We start from the raw sequence: 25,624 nt of genomic DNA, 5'->3' as shown, positions 1-25,624 counted from the left end.
GGTAGAAAGTTAAAATCTAATTCCAGATGGATTCCAGGAAATGCTGTGTTAGAACAGAAAAACTGTCCAATTTGAAGGGGAACAGAATGTATTCTGCCAGTAGGTGGCATTATCAAACCAGGCAGAGCATCACCTCCCTGCGCGGCTTTAACAGGGAGATGAGGGTTGTATAAAATTTCCTGTTGGCATGGAAAGTGAAGTCAAGGGTTGTAATAAAGACCACTTTGAGTCTTTGAAAATGCTGCAAGTCAGCAGCAGCTAAGACTGACCCTTTAGAGAAGAAAAGCTCAGGCATGAGAGGTCACTGAAGAGGGCACGGAAGAGTGTCCCAGCTGAGATGATGTCCGTGTCACGGGGGAGAAGAGACACACAGACCTCAGCTGTTTATTCTGGCTGTAACGTGATCATGTTCACATGCCACTGGGCATTTCATTTCATTGTAAAAGAGAGTCATATTAAAACCTTTTAAATACAGCTTATTTCTCAGAAAGATAAAGAAGATGTTCCAAACAATGCATATCTCCTGAAAGTGCGCCCCCGACCCCACCCCCCACCCCGCAGGGTCTCAGTGCTGGGACAGCAGGGGCTGTAGCGGGGCAAGGTAGTGTGTAATTACAGTGCCAGATGGGAGACCATTTCTGCCAACCACGCTTCTAATTTAGTCCTTCCCTTTATCCAGGACTAAATTGACTCTACTTAATAGAGCCACACGCGGCCAAAACCACCACTGCCTGTGTAGCATTCTGATTTGTGCCTATCTGGTGACATTTCAGAAAAGACACATTTTTAGATTCAATGGAAAGGAAATAGCAATATTACAAGAATAACTAAGTTCCCAAGAGACGGCAGAAGATTTAAACACAGTATAAACTGGACCGAAATGGTGCCCTGACCCTGTGGAGCCTCACAGGGGGATGTGGGCAATGCCCTGGCTGGTGAGCTGTCCTCCGAAGCTGCTATTTCCTCAGTGCCGAGCCCGGACTACCCCGGCAAGACTTTTTTTCGCTCAAAAATCTTTATTGAGCCAATTGGTTTCCCCCTTACTGAGAGTGATCATCAGTTAAAGCTGTGGTAAAACCCCTTTCCCCCCAAATCGCTGTTGTTTCTGGGCAATACATGTCATCAAGCCAGAGGTATGCTGTTTTCTAAAACAGTGGTCCAGCCACTAGGACTTGGGGATCTGGCTTCCTTCCAGAGAGATGTGTTAGTTCCATTTTGTTAGGCAACAGTAAAGTTGTGTAACAGAAACGTACGAGATAGGGCTTAAGAATCAGTGAGAGAGAGCACGCAGGAAAATCCAGGTGTGGCTGAGGTACGCAGCCCCACACCGGGCAGCACCATCTTGCCCCTGTTTTGTTCGGTTTATTCTTCTCTTGCCAGAGTGACCAACTACTAACCAAGCCAGAGTCCCAGGGAAGTGCCTATGGCGAATTTCCAAAGGGAAGTCAGGCTTGGTCAGTTTCACGAACTCCAGCAGCTCAGTTCTTTACTGCTCATTTGGCCCCTCAAGCTAATGCTACTTTGTTTGCAAATTTTGGAGTTCACTCAATCCCAGTGCATACAATTCTTGCTCTAGGCAAAAGCTCTGACCCTAATGTTCTCCTTGTGAAAAGAGTCTGGACTCGGAGTTAGAAGCTCTGACTCAGGTCTATGATTAGCTAGTTCTGGGCTCCCCTCCTGATCCAGACCTGGCCAGGCCACCCCGACTCACTTCTGGGGTGTCCTTTCCATATTCCTGGAAACACTGGAAGAGGAGAGGAGCGTTCAGGCTCTCTGCTCACCTCTGTGCTTCTAGGAAGTTTTTCTACTGCAATTTCTTAACAATAGCTTCCTTTTTCAATCTTCCCCATCTGAATATATTACCCTCTTCAAACCTTTGATGGTCCTGGTCCACTGACCTTTAGACTATCCAGACACATTCTTCAGAGACAGCAGACAGTCTCTCCTCCTCGTCAGAGGCTGATGTCAAATGAGAAATGGGTGGATGTCCTGGAACACGGTGGCCATGATGTTCTGCCTCTCCTCAGCCAGCTGCTGGTCTTCCTTTACCCCCGTCTTGGAGTAAGAAGGCCCCTCACTCCCAAGGCTAACCCTTCAGCCGGCGTCTCTGTGTCCTGCAGGATTGTTTCTTTCTGATTTTTCCTTTTGTCTTTCTTTGACCTCAACATCCTCCCTCCCTACTGCTCCTTCTCTGTCTGCATACACAGATATTTCCCATAAGAATACGAATGGGTAAACATTCCCCTGGAACATTGTCAAGGACCCCCCTCTAATACCAAAATAATGATCTTTTCTCTGGAAACTCCCTCTAAAAGTCAGCACCCCTCCTCTGGGTTTGGCAGTAGCCACATGATTGGTTCCTGCATTTCCACTGATGTTCCCTCCATTCTGTTCCCTACACATCTGCCCGAGTGTTTTCTTTTAAACATAAGTTCATTATGCCAGTTTCTGGCTTAAAATACTCCAGTGTGTTCCAATTACTCTTAGAATAAAAGCCAAGCTCCTTACCATGTTACAAGAGACGCTTTCCCATGGGAGGTCTGGCTGTGCCTGGCACTCCGACCGCCCTCTGTGCTGCTTCTCTTGCTCACCCCCTGCAGTCACCCCAGCTCTTCTTGTGGGCTCCCCTTCCTCATCCCGAATCTTAGAAGACCCTGCTGCTTTCTGTCCTGGTGCTTAACACAATATGTAATTTGCTAATTAGCAAACGTGTGGCATCTGTCTCTTCCGGTAAGAGGTAAGCTCACTGACGGCAGGAGTTATTTCTGTTTGGTTCACACTTGAATTCCCTGCACCCACTCAACAGGGTCTCTGGTTTATTAAACAAACTCACTAAACAATTTATTGATCTAGTGAATTACCAAAGGAACGGCTGAGTGAATGAACCCGATGACCTCAACCAGCCACCCGCTCTGAGCCCTGCTGTGACTCTGTGAACACTCGTACCTCTTCCTGCCGCTGGGTTAGCGAGAGCTGACTGTTAAGGCACAGAGCACATCTCATCTGCTCAAAGGACCCCAGTCCTGATCAGTTTAAACTGAGGTCACCGCTCCTCTTCTCTGAGTCACAGTACATTACCTTGTACTATTTACAAAAAAGATAACTTTTATTGAAGAATAGTCAGTTTACAATGTGTCAATTTCTGGTGTACAGCATCACATTTCAGTCATACATACACATACATATATTCATTTTCATCTACAAGATTATTGAATATAGTTCCCTGTGCTATAGAGTAGAAAATGGTTATTTATCTATTTTATATATAGTAGTTAGTATCTGCAAATCTTGAACTCCAGTTTATCCCTTCCCACCTCCTCCCCGCCCGTAACCATAAGTCTGTTTTCTATGTTTGTGATTCTTTATATTTTGTAAATAAGTTCATTTGTGTCCCTTTTTTCCCAGATTCTACATGTAAGTGGCATCATATGGTATTTTCTTTCTCTTTCTGACTTAATTCACTTAGAATGATGATCTCCAGGGCCATCCGTTCTGCTGTAAATGGCATTACAAAAAGGTAAGTTTTCATGAAAATAAGCTTTATTCTTTTAACAAGATTGTGAAACTTGGCAACAAAAATATATGCTTAATATCTTTTCAATTTCCTAGAGTTCTTTAGCACTATAACAGTTGACTGATAGATTTGAAAAAGAAGATGTTTAAAAGAGCCTTACTTATGTTTAAACTTCCACCAGGATGAAATAAATCCCATAAAAGTGACTTTCCTAAACTGCATATACTTTGCTCTGAGGTTTCCTTGCACTGTGTTGAAAAAAACAAATATTAACAATACGAAATAACATGCAAAGTGCTTCAGTGGTGGGACAGTGATGGAGCCACACAGCAGATGAAATGCAGTGTCCTCAGTCCTCGTGCTCCACCTTCCGAGGGGAAAATCTTCCCCTTTTCTTTAAATCTCTTAGGTAGGGTTGGAAACTCCTCACCCAAGAAATGAAGGGAGGGAAGTCAGGGAATCAGGCTGCTTTGCATCGGAAGAGGTTCTCAGGTGCGTGTTCAGACAGCGCAGCCCAGCACCGCCCACACACGGGGGCTCCGGGGAGTTGGGTGGACACAGTCGTTCTGCTGAAAAGTGAGCGCGTATCATTGCAGTCGCGTGAGGATGGGGATGTGCTGAAGGCCTGTTTAAAATCAGTTTGGTGGCACCCACTGGTGGAGAACCAGCTCTGAAATGGATTCAAGCAGCTTTGCGGTTTGGCTCTGATTCAGCCAAGCAGCGTGAGCCTGGTAACCACCCGTGACCGCTCTGGTGCCCGGAGGCTGTGCAAAGGCTTCCAACTAAGACGGACTTGAACAAAGTGTCAGCGGGCCTGGTTGGCTCCCTCCTCCTCTCTGCCCCTTCCCGCCTCTTGGCTCTGGCTCCTTGCGCGTCTCCGGGCGAGCCGGAGAGGGGATGCGGGACTGGGACAGTCTCGCTGGGCGGGGTCCTCGCAGGCTGGTGCTCATGTGTCTGCTGTGAAGTGCAGGCTCTTCAGTCTTGGCTGCGCCTCGCACAGCCTCTGTCCAGTGGTGCCGCCTGTCCCCGACAAGCCGTGTTCTGGGCTCCGTCATGGCTGTTCATCGGCTGCTTTCCATGTGGCCACTCTGGCCGCTGGAAGCTCCTGGAAGACCACCCTCCATGTAGCTGTCATTTCTCACTCACCTTCTCAGGGAACTACAGCCAACCTCTGGCTTTTAGGCTTTTTCTAGATAAAGGTGTTAGGTAGTTAGACAGGTGGGGGCACCAGGCAGACAGATGGAGGAGAGGGAAGAGGGTCCGGAAGACGGTGTTAAGCCCGCCTCCAGCACAGAGGGGCTTTACTTCTTCCAAATGAGCGCCAGCAAAAAACACTCGTTAAAACCCAAAAGCCACCGCCGCCGGGTAGTGAGAAGGACTGGACGGGACAGGACCCAGGGCTCACTGTGATACGATTAGCGCTGCGGTTCAGGCCCCCGTGGTTTTCGTGCATACACCGCGGGTAGGGACGTGCGCAAAGGGACCGAACGCGCCTAAGCATTCCAGGGACAAGGGCCATCAAGCAGTCACAAGACCCCTCTGCGCTAGGGTACGTGAGAACGCGCAAAGGCCGCGCCACTCCCCCTTGGGTCGGCCCGCCTCCCGTTCTCGGAGGGCACTTTTCTTTTCCTGAATAAATCGTTTTGCTGCACAACGCTCTCCGTCCCCCTTCTGTAATCTTGTCTTTCGAGTAAGACGAAGACTGGGGTCTTTTCCCTTTTGGGGGTTAACAAAGGGGTCACCCAGTCTCTATGCCTTTTCAACTTCATGGGGTAAGTGTTACGCTCCCCTTTACCTGGCTTGAATGAGAGGAAATATAGTCTTCGCCTGGCTGGGGATGGGGGACACACAATACACTTAAAAACACTTCCCAGGAAAATCCTCACGGGCAGTTACCGATCGGTCTCCCGGGCACGGCTGGGGGGCGCTGCCCGCAGCTCCCGCAGTCCTGGGCGTGGCCTGCTTGTGCCCGCTGGCGCGTCTCTTTAGAACACGGCGATACGGGAAACCTACAGTCCTCAGCAGAAATGCTGACTGGAAAAGCCTAATTTACGTTTAATAACTTAGTTCCTTAAGAGGTAGCTTAGCCCTGATGGCTGAGCACACCAGAGTCAGGAGCGTCTGACAGGATGGCCTGAGCTGGCTGGGGTGGGCAGGGTCCCCACGTGAAGTTCTCAGAACGTGGGGAGGAGAACGTGCCGGTGGGGGCGACGCAGAGGAAGAAGTGTGGCTGGCCTGGTGTTCACAGCAGTGATCTGTGTTACTGTTTGCAGACGAAGCAGCAGAAACTTACGCGAGTTTTATTATTTTTACTGTTTTCTAGGCAAAAGAGAGGACAAATATTTTGACTGGTAACTGATGAAAATACTATCGCCCAGTAAATATGTATTTTATTTCCTGGGTTCAATTTGATAAATAACTTAAATTACACTGCTTCGTTCATTATCTGCACTCCACTGAGTAAAATGGTAGTTAACGTTAACGCTCCATAGGTCACTTACGTTACCTTTCATGTTTCATTTCACATTGAATTCTCATCTGTCAGGTGACGGACGCAGGCTTTCAGTACTGATGAGAACTGGCCACTAGTGAATTAATTCCCATCCTGCTGTATTTAAAATTTTTACTAGTCTGGGCCATTAAAACTAAGAATTCATAGGAACAGCCACATGTGCTCTCTGTTTTTCCCAGTCTTCTCCCAGATTCTTCTAAAAGGACCCCACCTTGCCAACACTGCCATATTTCCTGTGTGTCTGCTTCTGTGGTGCTGATCTGTGGTGGCCAGGCTCTCTGAGCAGATATTCAGCACGAGGCAAAAACACCCTGTGAGATTCCAAGGGAACCGGGCACGCGCTCTTTATCCGGCCCCACGCAGAGAATGTAAGAATAATCGTCAAGTCCTTTGTCTGTGTAAGAGATAAGAGACTTTCTTCTCACCTTCCAATTTATCACTGCCCACTGGAGTGTTTATCCGGTCTCAGGGAAACAACCCAGGCATCCATTTTCAGCTTTAATAGCCTGACAGACGCAGGTGCCCACGTGGCTTTTAGTATTTAAGACACCCTCGCTTTCATTGCCTTTACCGCTTGCTGATCATGTATTGCTCGGCTTGACAGACTTGCCTGGGCTCTGGAACCACACGGCATGACGTGCTGGAGGTTTAGGTTTCTGATGGTTCTGACTGGAGGCTGCTGGGTTCTAGCCCTGCTGAACCCGACTGCGACTTCTCCTGGAGGGAGAGAGGTGAGCACGTTAGAGTCGCAGCATCAGCCTTTCATATCCGAAGTAACGGGATGCAGAATTTAAACAAAGCATAATCACAGCAGTGCTGTCAGGCTCACGTCAGAGAAGCAGCTGTGCTGACGCGCCGTCTCCCCCCTCCCCAAACCCGTCTACACGGAGGGTGTCAGAGGGTCACAGTTGCTTACAGCTGCGATTCCGTGAGATCTTTCATCAGGATAACCAGCTTCTGGGTGATGCCATCTGTCTTCATTTATCTCTGCAGAATGTCCAGTTAAGAAAAATGAAATGTCTGTATGAGTTAAGATTTGGGGGATGCTTGAAGCCAAGCTGAAATCTCTATCAATTAGTTTATTTTCTCCCGCATCATTGTCTCATCTACTTGAACACGGTAAACACTAAATGCATACTAATACAGGGACACTGAAAGATAAAGGCACAGGAAATGTTTTAGGTCTAGGAATAAGACAGAAATGAATTCCTTTGGGGTGATTATTAATATTTCCCATGTGCACGACTTGCAAAAAAAAAAAAAAGCAGCAGATATGACTCACTAAATGGTCACTGTTTGTCAGCTATGTTACACGAAGGTCCACTGCGTCACGGTGACGGCGGAAAGCCAGCTGAGGTCAACAGTACAGCACAGCTGTCTGTTCAGAGTCTTCCTCAAGGTGAAGATGCCAAGGGTGAATTCCAAAATTGAAATGGCATCAGGAATACCAGGTCTACAAAATATAATGACTTGAACTAAAAACGGATCTGGTCACGAGAACAAATGCTCTGTATCTGATGAAGGGGTCTTAGGAAATCTCCAAAATAACTTCCTACCACTGTGCCTGCTGAAGCCGCTGCAGTGCTCACCAGCTGCAAGGCCCTCCTCGCCCTGAGCTGCCTTTATTTCAGATAATAATTTTGACTCATTGTCTTTATATCTGTTGTCTGAGACACATTAAAAAGCGTCTTACAGCCACCCCCAACATGAAGCAAGTAAAACACGAGGGAAGAATGCCACCACTGCATGGGCCACAGCGTGTTCACACGACAGTGTATCAGACAGTCCTTGTAAGAGTATTTCTCCTTGTCTTTTTCTATTTCTTGTCTTGCTGCTTTTGCCACTGGACCAGCCCAAAAGCAAGGAGGATGAATGTGATTTAAGAACACCAGGACGCACCAACGCTTCAGCCTACTGTTCCCAACGCTTCTTTGGTTGAAAGTAACACTGCTGTTTAACGTTTTAACCATAGATCCTGTTGTAACAAGTGGGCTTTCCTTCTCAAATATATGTCTTAACTCAAAAATAAAGTAGCCATCACTTTGGAAAGCCAAATAGTCTTAGAAGTTCCCAGGAAATGCCAACAGAAGATTAGTAAATTGTGAAAAGAAGGGTGGAGTCAGAGACATTTTTAGACTCTGGAGGCCAGATTTGAGGAGGAAGTGTTGAGCACATGCTCCAGTGGAGGGGCCAGGGGAAGGGGCTGGAAGACCCTAGTTACCTTCGTTCAAGGAACCTCTGTTTCTCAGTTCTTGCTGTGGACCATCCTGGGTAAGGACAGCACATTCTAAAGGAGACAGGTGACCTATTTAGAGGAGACTGGACCGAACTAAGAATGTGTTCATTATCTCTTATGCTGCACTTTTAATGTCTAGATCTGTGACCATAACCGATACTGATCACCATTATATAAATATAAATTGTTAATAGACGCTATACACTGCAGTCTTTGCAAAATCATTTTGAATGTCCAGCTTATTTTGAACAAATCATTTTCATCAGTTGGGACTATGAGGCTTTAAAAATAAAATGAAAGCTCATAAAATAAGACAATAAATAACAACCATCGACTCCTCTCTGAGATCCTTTACTTAATTCACAAGAAAGGATTCACATCTTAGCAAAGAGCATTTTATTAACAGTATTTGGCTCTTCCTCAGCAAATGCATGTCGTCTGACATTGTGGATTTTCATGTTTTTGTGATTTTCATGTTGTGACACTGAGAGACCAGCGTTCTGATGGGATTGTTTATTCTATTTAAATACAGTGTTATTATTGGTTTAGTGTGATTTACATCGGACACTTTGCTTTTTGTTTTCTATTTGCCCATATGTTTTTGCCCCTCTTTTCTTCCTTTACTACTTTCTTTGCATCAGTTGACTCTTTTCTAGTGTAACGTTTAAATTCCTTTACTGTTTCCTTTCACTGTGCTTTTTGGTGTCTTCTTAGTGCTCTGGGGCTCACCGTGCGTGTCTGGTCACTGGGATGCACTTCAGCTTTGCACTAACTCAGCAGCAGTGAGATGCAGAAGCGTTATTCCTCTATCACTTCATCCCCCCTGCTCTTTTTTCACACTGTTATTGCTGTTTTATTACATTTATATATGTTATAAAACAAAAGCGTAATCATTACCTTATATACTTTTATGCCTTTTAAAGAAGCTGAGAGAAGAAAAGAGAACAAGTATATATTTACAGTTTGTTATATTCGTTTTTTAATTGACCATTTCTGGTTACTCTCATTGGCTACTGCGAATCTGAGTTGCCACCTGATGCCACCCCTTCACTCCAGCACAGCTTGTCGCACTCACCTCTGGGTGCTGTGCAGCACTCTGACTGCGTTCCCCGCTGCCTTCCAGCCCCCCTCGTCTCTAACGGACGTGTACGTGCTCGTCTTTGTCGGGTCCCTTGTGTGTGATAAGTTATCTCTCTGCTTTCAAGATTTTTTCTCTTTGTCTTCAGCTTTCAACATTTTAACTATCATTCGTCTGGGTCTCAGTCTCTTTGTGTTTATCCTACTTGGACTTCATTAAACTTCTTGGAGGTTTAGATGAAAAGTTCTCTTCAATTTTTGGTTGGTTTTAGCTTTTCTTCCTTCACATATTTTTCTGCTCCTTTCTCTCACATCCTTCCAGGACTCCCATTATGTGCGTGTTGGAGCTTCATGATGCCCCACGTTTCTCTGAGGTGCTCTTCTTTCCTTTCCATTTCATTCTCCCTTTTGATCAGATTGTGTGATGTCTGCTGACGTGTCTTCAAGTTCGCTGATCCTTCCTTCTGCCAGTTCTGACCTACTGTCTAACCCCTCTACTTAATTTTTCATTTAATTTACCTTACTTTTCAACTCTAGAATTTCCATTTATCTTTATAATTTATAGCTCTTTATTTCTATTCTGTTCTATTCTTTACTTAAAACATTTTAAACATGCTTTACTTCTTTAGGCATGATGTCTTCTGGTTTTGGAACAAATTTTAATTGCTGCTTTGAAGTCTTTGCTAATTCTGACCTCTGGGCTCTCTCAGAGCAATTTTAGTTGCCTTTTTTTTTTTTTCTGTGCATGAGTCACATTTTCCTGATTTCACAAGTCTCATAATTGTTGTTGTCGTTGAAAACTGGTATTTTATGTAATATGTTGTGGCACATGTGGACCCTGTTCCTCACTGCGTCCCCATGGTTGCTGTTCTTGCTGTTTGTTTACTTGTTTAGTGACTCGGCTGGACCAGTTCAGTGAAGTCCATTTCCCCTGCAGTGTGCAGCCTTGGATGCTGGTCCCCAGGGCACAGCCTTGCACCACACTGAGTGATCGTGGTTTTAGCAGAACTTCCCTTGACTCTCTTTCCATCATCTCTCTGTCAAGCTGACTCTGCTGGTATCACAACCAGCTGTTAGTCTGGACTAATCATCGTGTAATTTGTTCTATTATTTTCAACAAATAAATTGTGCCATAGTCTGTTCCAGTCAAACACGGGCCTCTTTGCAGGTGTAGTCTCTGAGGGCAGACTCTGAGGATTCTTCTGACCCTCAGAGAACGCCTGCCTGTTTTCTTTTTCTGTGGTTCCTGTTGGCATACGTCTTGCTGATACCCGGCCTAGCTGGTTGTTCTTGTGGAATTACTGGCCTCCTCTTATTTGACTACCACCACAGTCTCCATTGTTTTCTTTTCAGTTCTTTTTTCTTGATATACTGCATATTTTTAGAAGGTGGTTTACATTTATTATAAGCTTATTTGGGTATTTTTGCAGCATCTGTATTATGGAAAACTTAATTATTTTTAAATTGTCCATTGTTTTTAAGACCATCCTTAGGATTGAATTTCCCCATGTTTTGTTCCAAATAAAGTTAGTTCAATTGGAAAGAGCTTTAGAGAGACCTATTTTTATGGCTTTCCTCTTCCTCTGGGCACAATCTTTCTACCACTGCTCTGGACCTGGGGCAAGCAGGGTGCCCTAAGTCTCTGGGACACCCTGCTTCACAAGCATGGCACTGGGCTGGAGTGAGAGCAACTGGGGGTCCCAATGTCCTCCACCTGCCACACTGAAGGCCAGGCTTCTGCTCTACACATGAGAAGTGGGAAGAGAGAGTCCCAGATCCATCCCTCTGCTGCCACTGTCTGGGAAAAAGCCTGTACAACATGGACCCAGGGCTTTGGTGAAAAATGCTGGTGGCTTTCCACTCCTGGGGAGATTCCATCGTCATCCACTGGGAGGTAGGGAGAGAGGAAGCTCTGTGTTCTCTTATGTCCCCAAATGATGTGGAGCTTCTGTCACTTTGAATGGTATCAATGTATCAATGTCACAGCAGCACACCCCCTCTGCCCCTCCCTGGGAAACTCCCTGGCAGTGAGCCCAGCAGCCACTGGTCTACTTTCTGTCACTACAGATTTTTCTTTCTTCTTTTTTTTTTTTTTTGTGGGGGGAGGTAATTAGGTTTACTTATTTATTTATTTGTTTAGAGGAGGTACTGGGAATTGAACCCAGGACCTTGTGGTTGCTAAGCAAGCACCCTACCACTTGAGCTATACCCTCCCCCTTAGATTTTTCTTTTTTAGAGTCTTAAACACATGGTGTTATACAGTATGTACACTTTTATGTCTGGATTCTTTTGCTCATCATTATACATTCGAAACCTTTTCATGATATAGTTTATACTGAGTTCACCCCATTTTATTGTTAAACTATGTTCCTTTGTGTCAACATGCTGCGATTTGCTTATTCATTCACCAGTTGGTGAACAATTGAGACGTTCTGATTTTTGGTGAATTTGAATAAAGCCACAGTAAACACTCTATACAGTTCCTTTTGCAGACCATGTGTTTCCATTTGTCCTCAGTAAATGTCCAAGAGTGGCGCTGTTTTCCAAAGCGACTGCACCTTATTGCATTCTTGGAAGATATGGATCAATTTTCCTATTGCTCCACATCCTCATTAGCACTTGGTATTGAGAGTTTAAAATTTTCAGTCATTCTTGCTGGTCTGTAGTAGCATCAAATTGTAGTTTAAGTTAGATTTACGTAACGGCTAACGATGTTGAGCATCTTTCCATGTGCTTATTTTCTGTCTTTATATAGCTCTTCCTTGAAGTATCTGTTCAGATCTTTAGTTTATTTTTTAAATTGGGGTTTAAAATTTTTATTATAAAACTGAAGACAAAGTTTTTTGATTATGAGTCCTTTATTGGGTATGCGTTTTGGAAATATCTTCCCGCAGCTTGTCCTTTTATTTTCTTTAAAGTGTCTCTTGTTATGTCTTCTTGGAGAACCCCTTTATCATTACGTAATTCCCTTCTTTGCTCCCGTAACTTTCCTTGCTTTGAAGCCTGCTTGGTCTGAAACTAATACAGTTACACCTGCTTTCTTTTGGTCAGTGTTACCATGGCAGACTTTTCTCCACCCGTTTACTTTTACTCTACATGTGTCTAAAATTTAAAATGTTTTTTGTAGACAGCATATATTTGGGTCTCGTTTTTCAATTCATTCTGACAATCTCTGTCTTTCAGTTGATACATTTACATAGTTGATGTTCAAAGTGATTATTGATCTAGTTGAATTAATATCTACCATATTTGTTACTGTTTTCTGTTATCCTATTTGTTTCTGCTCTTGTCTTCCGCTTTTTAATGCCTTTTATGGTTTTAAGTAAGCATTTTATATATGATTCTGTTTTCTCTCCTTTCTTAGCATATTGGTTATACTCTTACGTATTTCTTTTTTTAAAGGTGACTCTAGAGTTTGTGAAATATGTTTACAACTAATCCAAGCTCACTTCCAAATAAAACTATACAGCTTCTTGTGTAATGTGAGTACTTGATAGTAACCAAATAATTCTAATTTCTCTGTCCTGTCCCTTGTTTCATTGTTCTCATCCATCCCAATAACACATAGGCGCACATCTGTACACAAGACTTATACACAAGCATGCAAAATTGAATCTACTGCTGAAAAAATGGTTTTTGGCTAGAACAATTAAGAATAACACAAATGTCCGTCTACCTTCATCCCTTCCTTCATTGATAGTCGTCCTTTCTTTACATAGATTGGAGTTTCCTTCTCCCTAAAGAACTTCTAGCGTTTTTTCCACGGCAGGGCTACCGGCACCAAATTCCTCTAGTTTTCGTTTGTCTGAGAGAGTCTCATTTTCCTTCACTTTTGAAGGATGATTTTTCAGGGTACAGAATTTCAGGTTGGTGCTTTTTTCTCTCAACACTTTAAATATTTCACTGCACTCTCTCCTTGCTTGCATGGTTTCTGTGGAAAAGCTGATATAATTCTTCTCTTTGTTTCCCTCTAGGTAAGGTGGCTTCTTCCTCTGGCTTCTTTTAGAACCTTTTCTTTACCTTTGATTTTCTGTACTTTGAACGTGACACACCTCAGGATAGTTTCGGGGGCATTTGTTCTGCTTGCTGCTTTCTAGGCGTTCTGCCCCCATGGTGTGCTGTGTGACACGAGTTTTGGGGAAATTCTCAGTCATTATTGTTGCAAGTATTTATTCTGTTTCTTTCTTTCTTCTCATGCTATTCCCATTATGCATACATTACACATTTTGTAGTTGCCCCACAGTCAGTGAATATTCTATTTTATTTCAGCCTTTGTTCTCTTTGCTTTCAGTTTTCAAGGATTCTCTTGATGAACCACCAGGCTCAGAGATTCTTCCCTCAGCTGTGTCCGGTCTGCTAATAAGCCCACGAACGGCATTTTTTATTTCTGTTACAGTGTTTTCGCCTCTAGCATTTCTTTTTGGTTCTGTCGTAGTATTTCCATCTCTCTGTTTATACTCCATTAGAGCCCTTGGCATGTTAATTATAGTTGTACCGAACTCCCCGTCTGACAAGTCCGTTACCTTTGCCACGCCCGCTTCTGATGCTTCCTCTATCCCTTCCAGTTGCGTTTGCTGCCTTTGGCGTGCTTTGTAACTTTTCCTTCACAGCTGGATATGACGTGCAGGGTAAAAGGAACTGTTGTAAGCGAGCCTTTAGTAGTGTGGTGTTGAGGTTTGGAGGTGAAGAAGCTTTCTGTAGTCCCAGGTTATGTTAGGTTGGTATAACCATGTCTACTTACGCTTATTTACGGCATTTAAGGGTGGAGGACCTTGAACATTCTGGAATGATGTTCACATTTTTTGGTTGATGCATGACAGAGTGCTTCCATGACCACTGAAAAGGGAATTTTACCGGGAGATGTCTGTAAGAAAGGCTATCAGTTCAGTTGAGGATGTGTTGTATTTGAGATGCCCAGGTGCAAACGCCTTCTAGGTATTTGGTACCCCCAGTAGGTATCTGAGTGGGGGAAACTATATTTGAAACTCACGCATCTTGGGAGTGGAGAGAGAGAGCGATTGCTCTGTGGAATGATGATCCCAATGTGGAAAGGCAAGTTCAGTGTTTTGTTTTGATTTTGACAGAAAACCAGAATTTTTAAGGTGAAATGCATCCGTGGTGTGTAGAAAATGCTCTTTAATGAACATTTGTCAGGGTAGAGCTGCCTTTTGAGGCAAATCTAATAATTATTTATTTGGGACCTCACCTTGTTACTAAAAGCATCTCAGGTGGCTTTCAAGGGTGGACAATATGTGTGACTATTAAGTGACTTGATGACAACATGAAGAAGGAGGAGGAGGGGGGGAGTGGGTGATGGGCACAAACTGTAGACAAGGGTAATGTTAAACACGTGTGCTCTCAAGGCCTGTGTATAGTCTCTGACCGAGTCCTCGGGCACTCTGGGAGTGCATGTGACAAATACTATTTGAACGTAGCCCTTGTTTAGAATGGGAACAGCTCTGAGGTTAACATCAGGTAAAGAATCAGAGACTCTAACAAGGAATTACAGTCTATGTAATGCAACATGCAAAGCCCTCAATACTGTCTTTACAGTAGTTTCTGCATTTTATTACAAGGGACGCTTTTCCCCCAGTCCTCCATGTGGAAGATCCTTAATCACAGAAGCGCTCCTGGCCTCTCTCCATCCTCTCGTTTCCTTTGTGAGTTGGTGCAAAGCAGAGCCTGGCATGAATAGCACCGCTGCCCCCCCCCCCCCCGGGGGGGGCGAGGTGTCTGCTGGAGCAGGCTTTCCTTTACTCCTCTGAGTCACTACCTGTTACAGGGAGATCCCTACCGCCACCAAAGAACGCGAAATGATTGCCTATGCCTGGTTCTGCGAATCAACCCGAGTAAACCTACTGCCTGAAGATTCTTTAATATTAATTTATTGGTCAAAAAATTCTGCTGTAAGCCTGAAACTGCTCTAAAAAAATAAAGTCTATTATAAAAAAAAAATAGCGTGCTGCTCTCCCACCTGTTTGCTCGTTTGCTGTTTCTCAGTTGGCTCAGCTCTCACGCGGGGACGAGACGTTCGCCCACTTACGTGTGCAACCCCTAGAAATGCAGTCATTTTCACAGAGTGATTTATTTTAAAGGTAATGGAAGCTGATGTCGTAAAAAGAAAACATAACTTAGTGTAAGTAATTCTATAGTATACAAATTTGATGTTGGTACAGTATTTTGTTGGGTTTTCTAGATCTAGAAATACATTTTAGAATACCTAGAAAAGAGGACGTGGTCTGCACGACCGTGAGTTTGTTTCCTTTGCAGGAAAACAGTCAGAACAGCTACTTGTTTGGGAAGCAGAGGACCTTTACTGAATTTACCTCTGCTCCCTGATAAATGGTTTTGACAAGTCAGATAACAGCTTGGAAACTCACACTTCTGCTCCTCGACGGCTCTGCTTCCCAAACCTGAAAGTCACCATGCTTGCTTGAGAGCTTGTCCTGTGTCGTGGTCCAAAGATTCTGGGCCAGAAAGTCTTGTGTGCAATACTTGAATCTGGATTCCATCAGCAGCTCAGGCAGTGAAGAACTTTTCCACTTGAGGATCCATGACTCCCTGAACTTTCCAACCAATGGATGACATGCCCTTTGTGTTCCACCTGTCACACCAGTCCTAGTGTCATCTTCACATGCGTGTTTCTCTGTAAAGTATTTTCTAAACTGAGCAGTGGCATTGTGCCTGGAGCAGGCTGCACACAGCAGCTCGCGGCACTGTGTTCTTCACTGAAGAGTCCAGGTGAACCAGGGCCAGGACACCGGTCCACTTTGCTTGTTGCTGGGAGCGACATGCAACCCACGGTTCTGGTGGCTAGCTGACAGGTCTGAGACGCTGGGAGCACGGCCCCGCCTGGCTCCCTTCAGAGCACTCATTACTCGTCTGTGCCTGGTGCTTCACGGAAGAACCAAAGCTGCCCTCGCTTAGGAGCCGTGGCCTCCGGGTGCAGCTCTGACAACGCATCCTGTCAGCCTAGTGCCCTAGACACGAATAAGGAATCGTTTAAACAAAGTATCATGTCAGTCTGCAGTTTGCGTATTTGCATAAAGAGGATTTTGGATGGGAGCAGCCCCACATGTGCTTTGTCGGTGCGCAGAGCTGGTCTGCAGAGAACTGTCGGGGTATTAATAACGTCATGGTGGGCCAAGATGTTTTCTGAGCCAATGAGGCAGATCTTATGGAAATGGCAGGGTACAGGGTGGGGAGCAGCAAAAAGAGAGAAGAAAAGGGACTCACTGCTGTTTATTTTTTGTCCACAGCAGGACAAGAGCTAGATTACTAATGGCCTATTGCCAGCCGCCAGGCTCATTCACAAGGGGCTCTCTGAGAAAGGAAACGGACCGGATGGCTTATCTATTCACATCGCTTCGCTGCAGAAATGAGGGATATGGCCTTCAGAGATGTGAAGTGATTTCTCCAAAATAACACAGCTAGCTGATAACAGATCCAAAAATACAGGCTCATTCACATTGTGGAAGCCGTCACGGGAAACATTCTCTCTGTCCGTCTCCAGCTCCCTCCGTGAAAGCCCCATTTTTTCATTTCTCAGCTGTCGTATCGTAAGTATATATTCTCTGATGGTTTCGTAATTTATGCAGCACACCCATTACCTTCTTGTAAATCCTTTCCCCACCAACTTATCAAAAGTGAGACTCATGCCAGTGACTCAGTGGGTTTCTGACACACAGCAAATATTGGTGATGTGAGCTTTACCAAACTGGGTTGACGTGTAACCTCGAGGGCCTCAAAAATAAGAAAAGTCAAAATAGAAAGCAGCATCGCACAGTTCACTCTGATGTGCATTTGGGAAAGGATTGGGGTTGTCCGTTTTTAAACTGGGAACATTGGGAACAAAAGACTGGGTGAAACACCGACGGAGACGGAGTCTGGAGCATGTGCTTTGTGCCACGAACAGCACGATGCCTAGTTGTTTCAGAATAATTAATTCATGCTGAGGCCCCAACACATTATACAGACATTGCTAATTAAAGACGGAGGTTCTGGAGACCAAATTAGGAGCCATTATAGAGACTGGAAGGGCCAGAAATACACGTTCTGGGTGCTTGCCTTTTTTCCTCTCTCTCTCACAGAGGTTAAATGGTTTCAAGCTGGCTGCAGTGAGACAGATCATAAAATAGATTAACAACAGGGTCCTCCTGTACAGCGCAAGGAGCTATATTCAGTGCCTTGCACTACCCTGTAATGAAAACGAATATGAAAAGGAATATATACGTGTATAACTGACCCACGATGCTGTGCACCAGAAACTTACACAATGCTGTAAACTGACTAGACTTCAGTAATAAAACAAGAAGCAGATCCTGTTAACCGCCTTCCCGTTCACATCCCACGTGCTTTCATTCATGGAAGAAGAAATAGGATATAGAGTCCGGGAGAGAATTTGAATAAAACTTGTGATCTTCAAACATTCAGTGTCAGCTCTTGGTCACAAATTGGTGGGAAAGGGGGCGTTCATGTGTCACAGGGTCAGAGCAGGTAGACGTCGCTGTTAGACCAGAGAAGAGGTGGGACATAGGACAGTTACGTCTCCAGGTGACGAGCAGGGTGGTGGCCTCTTGGTGACGTTTGCGGAGGAGGGTGCTTTTTCCTTTGTAGACGCTTCCCACCGATCTGCTGAGTCATGCGTTGGGTTGTGAGTATTACGACAAGTAGGCTCACCAAGGGAAGGACTCCCTCACCCAAGTTAATGGGCTCAGTGACCCGCCCCTGACGTGTGTGCTGTCTGCGACTGGTTCTGCGAATCACTGCAAGTAATCCTATTGCCTGAAGGTTCTTTAATATTAATTTTTCAGTCAAAAAAATAGCGTGCTGCTCTCCCACCTGTTTGCTCGTTTGCTGTTTCTCATTTGGCTCAGCTCTCATGTGGGGACGAGACGTTCGCTCACTTATGTGTGCAACCCCTAGAAATGCAGTCATTTTCGCAGAGTGATTTATTTTAAAGGTAATGGAAGCTGATGTCATAAAAAGAAAACACGACTTAGTGTAAGTAATTCTATGGAATACAGATTGGACGTTGGTGCTGCGTCTCGCTGGATTTTCTAGATCTGGTTGCTCCCTCAGGAGCTCCGGGGAGGCCAAAGTGAGCAAGGGAAGGCTGGACTCCAGACCCAGGCTCAGAGCCAGGGATGGTCTGAAAATACAAAACGTAGACCTCCCGTTACCTCTTCCACTCAATGTGTTTAAACATTTAGATGATGCCAGAATGTGCAGAAAAAGTACTTTCTTTCTTCCCACCATGGGGTTCACCTTTTAGGTACTGATTTTCAAACTTAACAGCCCCCGAACTTGTGAAAATGGTGATTTCCCCCAACACCAATGTCCCCTCCCAAAGGAGGACCCTCTTCTATGCTGGAACGTGGCCCCAGAATGCGATTCTGATGTGGGCCATCACATTTGGAGGAGGAAACCCTACCTCTGAATGACACATTAATTCTCGCTTCTAGTCTTGGCATAACATTGTAAAATTCTTGACAAGCATGTGGTCACTAGGTGAGCTCCGTAAAAGCACCGTCACTGCTGTGCCTTAGATTCATATATTTGTAATATTTTAAAATTGGTGAAATTCTGTTTCTATATACAGCAGTATTGAATTGACAAGGCTCTGAAAAATCTTTGAGGTTTTGTGAAAAATAAGTCTTGTCACATTAATCTGATCTCACTTCTGTGACAGAATGAAAATTCTGGTCAACCAGAAGGGCAAGAGTTTTGATGGACACTGACCTAGATAGGTTTTATATTTAGAAAGTCTGTGTGGCACAGACCAGCAACAGGAAGAAAAGACAGACAGACAAGCCAACCCTGGGAGAGACGATTCAACGTCAGTGACATCATGGCGGTGCTGGCCACTCTCCTGGGCTGCCTTATCTTATGTCACAGGGTCACCTCTAAGCATTTTGGCAGGATTTTATTTTATGTTATTCTTTTAAAGGGAAGGAGAGTTCTTGACTAAAGACTTAATCTGGTTTTAGTGCATCTCCAAACCTCAGCTCTCTTGGTGTATCAAAGGCAGGGCTAAGCTTAAAAATGGTAGTTTGGGCAGGATGCAGATCCCTAGAGGGGTCCCTTAGCTAGTCTTTATCCACAGAAGAGGAACAACCCAGAATGAAATCCAGTGGTCCTCACTTTAATGTAGGTCCACATCATAGTGAAGCTAAGATTCTTATTATCTGGACTTTAATTTAGATGGCATATTTTCATTATTATTGATTGTGTTCTGACATGTTTAATTAAAACCTCTTCAAATTGGGTTATTTTGAAAAGCTAGATAACCTGTTCAGAGAAACATATATATTTATAATTTCTTTATAAGAGCATTTTAATACAACAATTCATTCTGTGCGGTAACCATAGGCATCCGGAGAACATGACTTTGTAGTATCTCTTAATGCTTTCAGCCCCAGAACTCCTGGATGTGGGCAGGAGAGTGAGCGAAGGGGACGCAGGTGGCAGAGACAACCAGAACGAGCATCCCGCCGCCTGGTGCAGGGACGGCATTCCTGCCCCCAGCAGCCGTGCGTGTCAGAGGCACGCTGCTGCTCAGCGAATCACTCCCAGCCCTCGCAGCTGAAGACAGCACACATGCATCACCTCGCACAGTTGCTGAGGCTCAGGGCTCCGGGAGTGGTTTAGCTGGGTGCTTCGGGCTCAGAGTTTCTCGTGAGGTTGCAGCCGGTCTGTTGGCTGGGGCTTCAGGCACCCGAAGGCCTGACCGGGGCTGGCAGGTCACTCCCACGGCTGCTGGCAGGAGGCCTCAGCTGCTCCCCATGTGGGCCTTTCTGAGGGGGTGCTCAGGACCTGACAACTGGCTTCTCACAGAACAAATGGTGAGCGAGAAAAAGAGAGAGAGAGAGAGGGAACGTACGAGGCAGGAAGGGAACATCATTATACCATCGTCCCAGAGGCGGCTCCCCATCACTTCTACCACATCTGCCGGTCATGTGCACCCGCCCTGGTACCTGGGAGATGTGGGTCCCTGGGGCCATCCTAGAGCTGCTGCGACTGGGAGTGGACGGAACAGGACTGAACTCCCTCTCGTCCTCCGACTGTTTGATCCACAAATTTACTTAGAAAATGAGAGCAATCTGCTTTCCTATTTGGCTCCATTAAACAGAAGCAAGGAAGGTTCCAATACATTTCTCTTTTGTAATAATTGGTGGACGTAGTAAGTGTGATAAGCCAAAACCATTTATAACACTCATAATGGAATAGAACACGCTTTTGTAAACATCGGTCTCCGCTTATGGCCCTTCTAACCTACTGAACACGCAGGGCTGGAGCTTGGTGAAACTAGAGGCGTTCCTCGAAGCGGGAGGCTGGGACCAGAACACCTGTGCAGAGGGGATGCAGGAGATCAGAGCCCTGGGAATGACTAGACCACGTTCCCTGTGTGGGGCTGAGTCTGGACAGTCTGGAGGGTGGAGCAAAGCAAGGGCGAGGTCCAAGCAGGTGTGGACAGAAAGAATCTTGGATAGAGAATTCTAGAGGGTTTACAGGTGAGTCAAGGAGCAAATGGGTCCACATCACGCTCCTTGGAAAGTGGACTCTGACTTGTGTGGGTGAGTCTGGGACTGTTCTTTCTGTTGTTTCCCCAAAGCTCCTTTTCACCCGCTCTAATGATTCCCGCTCTGGCTGGCATCCTGGCCCGGGCCTCGCTTCTGCCACGTCGCCAACACAGGACGATTGCTTCTAACGAGATGGAGGCCCATTGTAGGCTAGGATGAGTGATTATGTAAGATTACAGCCCATCCTCGGCCTGTAAGAGGCTTAGGCAGCAGGGAGATCTGTGCAAATGTTATTAACTTTGGCTAATTAGGACCTCTCTAAACCTGAGAGATGTGGATTCCGGAAGCAGAGAGGAGAACCCTTGGACCAGTTTACTGAGTTACAAAGCAGCTTACGTTTGCGTGTGGCTGGTGCTTGCTTAAATCCTCAAGTAGAAAGGCTTTAGCTGAGTATATTCAGTCTGGCCTGAACTGAACAACTGTCTCCAAAAAATTTGGATTCATTCCCTGGGGGCACCAGGACTTGGATTGTCAGACTGTAATTGTTCAGACGGGGTCCACCTCGTCCAGAGCATTTTAAAAATGCGAGAAGGCCCACTTCCTCTCAGAACACTGGAGAAAGGAAAGCATTCATTAAGCGTGATGCAGCCTGCTTTCTGGATTAAGAAATGTAGAGATGCTCCTTTCCAGATGCTAGATTCTCCTGGATCTAATCACAGCTCCCGACCACAGGGGGCGGAGGTCCTGCTTTTTCCCTGGTCCTACCCGCCTTGACGGTGATGCTCACCCAGTGTCACCTGGTGTCATCTCGTCACCTGGCATCAGGCAATCATCGCACCAGGTTCAGCCGCCGTCGGGTTCCGCTGAGCGGCCGCCGTCCCGGGCTTTTGCGCAGTGAGCTGCAGGGCTGCGTGTCGCAGCCTCACAGACTTGCAGGATGTCCTCGGTCTTCGCTCAGGGACACAGAGGTCCTCTGACATGCAGGCTCAGTAACTGGTTTCTGTGTCTGTCCTGGCTCGTGTTTTCCAGTATGTGCCGGAAAGGCGAGCTGCGCGGGCCCCGACGATGCCTCCTGCAGGCAGGGGTGTGCGAGGGGCCCTCTCGCGCTGAGTCCTCTGCCACCTGCGGCTGCGGGGTGGACGGGCACGTGGACTGAAAACCGGGCCCTGCCTGGGAGCCCGGTGGCACCGCCTGCGAGACCACGTTAAATACTTCCCTGCAGACACCTTGCTCCTCCCTCCAACCAGGGCAAGTGTGAGCGCCGTGGACGCACAGCCACCACAGACGCGGGGTGAGCTCCACGCCAGCCTGGCTGTGTCCCAGCCGACCGCGGGCTGTTTGCTGAGAAGTCTGGAGTCGTGGGTGAGGACTCCAGCCCTGGGGCGCGGTGCCTGTGTCTGGAGCGTGGCTCCTCTCAGCGTGACCCCAGGCGTCCCCTCTCCACTGTCGCACCCGCACGTGCGTCCGGCCTCTGCTGCTGTGTGCGTGCGCATCCCTCTCGTACCGAAAGGCGTGAAAGGAGGTTGAAAGTGCTGTTAACGTTGACTCATAAGCTGATCCGTGTTTAGTGAATTTCCAAGCAAAATTTCAGTGTCTTTTCTTTTAGAACTAGACAGGACAGTTTTTGAAGGTCATAATGAAGAAGAGCAAGAAAATACAGATGTTTTTGTAAATTGGTAAGAGGTCCTTTGTCGTATAAATGAGACGCTGCATTGATTACCCTGGAGGGGGTGACTGAAAGGACTCACAGACCCCACAGGGTGCACAGGACACACAAGTGAAGACAGAGGAAGCAGCGTGGTCCCCTCCACCCCCGGTCCTTCCTCACCTCCACAGGATGTATGAACCCCTAACAGATACATCTCAACGCCAGATGAAATCAGTGAGGAAAGGGTAAATTATTCCACAAATTATATCTCAGTGTGTTCTAGGCATTTGACGTTTCTCTGGAGCAATCATTTGTATTTCATGATATAAATGACCTTTAACATGGCTTACTGGTGGCCCAGGGACTCTTCTGATGGTCATACAGCAGGAAGATACCAAGAACACACAAGTTTCAGGGAAAATATGTTATTATAGTTCTCTGTCAAATTTTCAGAACTACACGACTGTGGCATGGATGTTGGAGAGGAAGATGTTTGCAGGTCCCCACGTTGTCACTACAGTGTAGGGATTTCAAAAGCCTGACGAACAAAAAAAAAAAAGAAGAGAGTGAGAAAAACACCTTATTTTTTGTTTTATCTTAATTTTTACTGGAATTCCATGAAATTGACTAAAGAATTTCCTTTCATTTGATTTTTAGATATTTTCTATTTTACTACCAGGCAGACGACTGTCTAATCATAAAATTTTAAACACTCATATCTTTTCCAGTTTCTTTTTTTTATACAGCAGTGTTTTGCTAGCCATACGTAAAAATGTCCTTTAAAGACATATGTTTAAATGTACTTATCATCTTCAGAACATTTGTTACTTATCACTTGTGCTTGTAATTCACTCCATTCTGTCTTCCAAGCCTGTTTCGGGGACAGGAGGTTCTTTGGAGACTGAGCATAGCTATGCTAGTTAATACAAAATTGTCTATTTTCTCATTATTATAAACCGATATACTAGCATTCCATGTTGCATTCTGCTGGCCTGGCCTCTGGAAGCCCAGGTTCATTTAAATCAGTTCCTTAGAGCTTCAGTTAAATGTCCTTTATCCTCCAGAACTGAGATAAAAGGAACATTTCACAGCAGAGGACAGAAATAAGACCCTACACAGTGAATCACATGTGGAGCAGCTGAAGGTTGCAATGAGCAGCTTTTCACTTCCTTGGTCAGAAAAATCGAAGATTCCACAACAACTTTGTTTATAATATTACTATTACATTATAATACTGTAGTGTTTTGCTCTCTTTCTGTATATTCCAGTTTTATTCTCATGACTAATTCTCAGCCAAATACACTTGTATATATATATTAATAGTCAAGATACATTTGCAACAGAAAAAATGTTTTCTGTGGATAACGGCAAACGAGGACTGGAAAAAAATTTCATCAGCACAAATGCACTCTCTTTTTCTGTTCTTTATAAATTAGAAAGCTTCATCAGTGATTGCTTTAAATTGCAGCCTCCTAATCTTACCTCCTAGCAGGCCCGTAATTACCAAGTCCTTGTCTGTTGCCCACTGATTTTCCATTTGTCATGTGTCTGTTTTGGAAGGAGAGGAGATCTGCACAAAAGTCTAACAGCAGAGGAGGGATGATGATAAAAGCTGAAAATGTTCTGCCAAACAAGAATAACGCCACTCTCATTTCATTTCCACTCCATTTTCTTGTCTACATCACAGTCTGTCTTAAAGACTCCCGCGGCAGCTGTGGTATTTACAAAAGGATGCTGATGTTTCAAAGTCAAGGACAAGTTTGGCAGCAGCACTGAACCTGATGTGAGAAAATAAAAGAATGAAGATATTCAGCCTTACATGCTCGTGGAGGCCTGCTGGCTTCCCTCTTTTCTTGAAGCTAATTATATAAGCACCTCTTGCTAATGTGAATGAAACTCTTTACTTTTGTTTGTGTATATATATATATATCAGTTGAGCATTTATAGATGTTTTCTAAATTAATTTCACAAAGCAAAACAAGGTAACTGAAGAATGAAAGCCATATGATACTTAAAACACAACAGCCATGGAGAAGCCGCTTCAGAATACTGCGATTTTAGGATGAGCTCATGCTCTGAGGCAGCCTGGCCAGAGGTCGTGTGGGGTGATGGAAAAACACTGGGGACAGAAGTCAGGAGATGGGGCTTTTTGTAGTTTTTTCTGACAGTTTTCAGCTGTCTCTTTTTCCTCATTGGTAAAATGAGAGTGTTGGGCTATTTAAATCTGATGATGTCACAATGCTCAGGGTTCAAACACTACCTGATGTTTGCTTGTCAGCACGTTGTCACTAAGGTGCAGGGGTTTTAAAAGCTTGATGAACAAAGGGAGAGGAATCACGCAGAACATTGTTTAGTTTTGTCCCAGGTCATCCATCAGATTAAAACACCTTGTGCTTTGGGAAGCATGCAAGGCACTTCATTTGTTATTCTATGAAAATCACTCTCCACTTAACAACTGAAGAAACTGAGAAAGAGAATTTGAGTTTGTCAAGGTCACGCAAGCTGTGAAGGGCAGAGTCGAGATGTGACCTAAGATCCACTGTCTCCAGGAACAAAGCTGCTTCCCCAACTCTCTGACTTGGCGTAATATTTATACCTAGATTATGACGACATTAATGAATGCTATACCAATTTTTACACACAAAATAGAAAGCAATATTTGGCACAATTTGAAGAAATGCTGATGGAACTTCAGATACTGATGCTTGAAATTATCTTTTATAGAATGATTATTTTGGAAACAGGTATCATTTAAATTTGTCTGCACTATTAACTTCCCACAATGCTTCAGTATAATGAATAACAGAAATAAAATGGTTTTCTAACTTCCTCTCTTATTGGTCGGTATTTACTGACATGGCCATGGTTCCGGTGTGGTGAATAGATAGGATCAGAGATGAGCAAAGTCCATAGAAATGGGAATTGGAAGCTTTATAATGGGAGCTAGACTAGGGCTGTCTTCCCATCCAGTGGTCTCCGATACAGTGATTCTTGGGACCAAAAAAAAAAAAAAAAAAAAAAAAAATACTATGGTTTTAAAGTGGAAAAAAAAAAGGACACTTTATTACAGGCAAGAAAGTGGAATAGACAGTGGGATAGAAACTGAAGTTCCAAC

At 45.0% G+C, this 25,624-nt stretch overlaps 1 protein-coding gene across 1 annotated transcript in view; it reads left to right on the top strand.

Moving 5' to 3' along the window:
- Nucleotides 1-16,965, top strand: part of C8H6orf118 (chromosome 8 C6orf118 homolog) — a 74,160-nt gene extending 57,195 nt beyond the window's left edge. Inside the window, exon 11 of the transcript XR_004322119.1 lies at nt 16,599-16,965. The gene's annotated coding sequence lies outside the window, so the exon portion shown is untranslated. The remainder of the gene's footprint in view (nt 1-16,598) is intronic.
- The last annotated feature ends 8,659 nt before the right edge of the window (nt 16,966-25,624 follow it).

The sequence above is a fragment of the Camelus ferus genome, chromosome 8 (assembly GCF_009834535.1).
Source record: "Camelus ferus isolate YT-003-E chromosome 8, BCGSAC_Cfer_1.0, whole genome shotgun sequence".
NCBI lineage: Eukaryota > Metazoa > Chordata > Mammalia > Artiodactyla > Camelidae > Camelus > Camelus ferus.
Note: the sequence above shows the minus strand (reverse complement) of the source record. Positions and strands in the feature narration are given on the sequence as shown.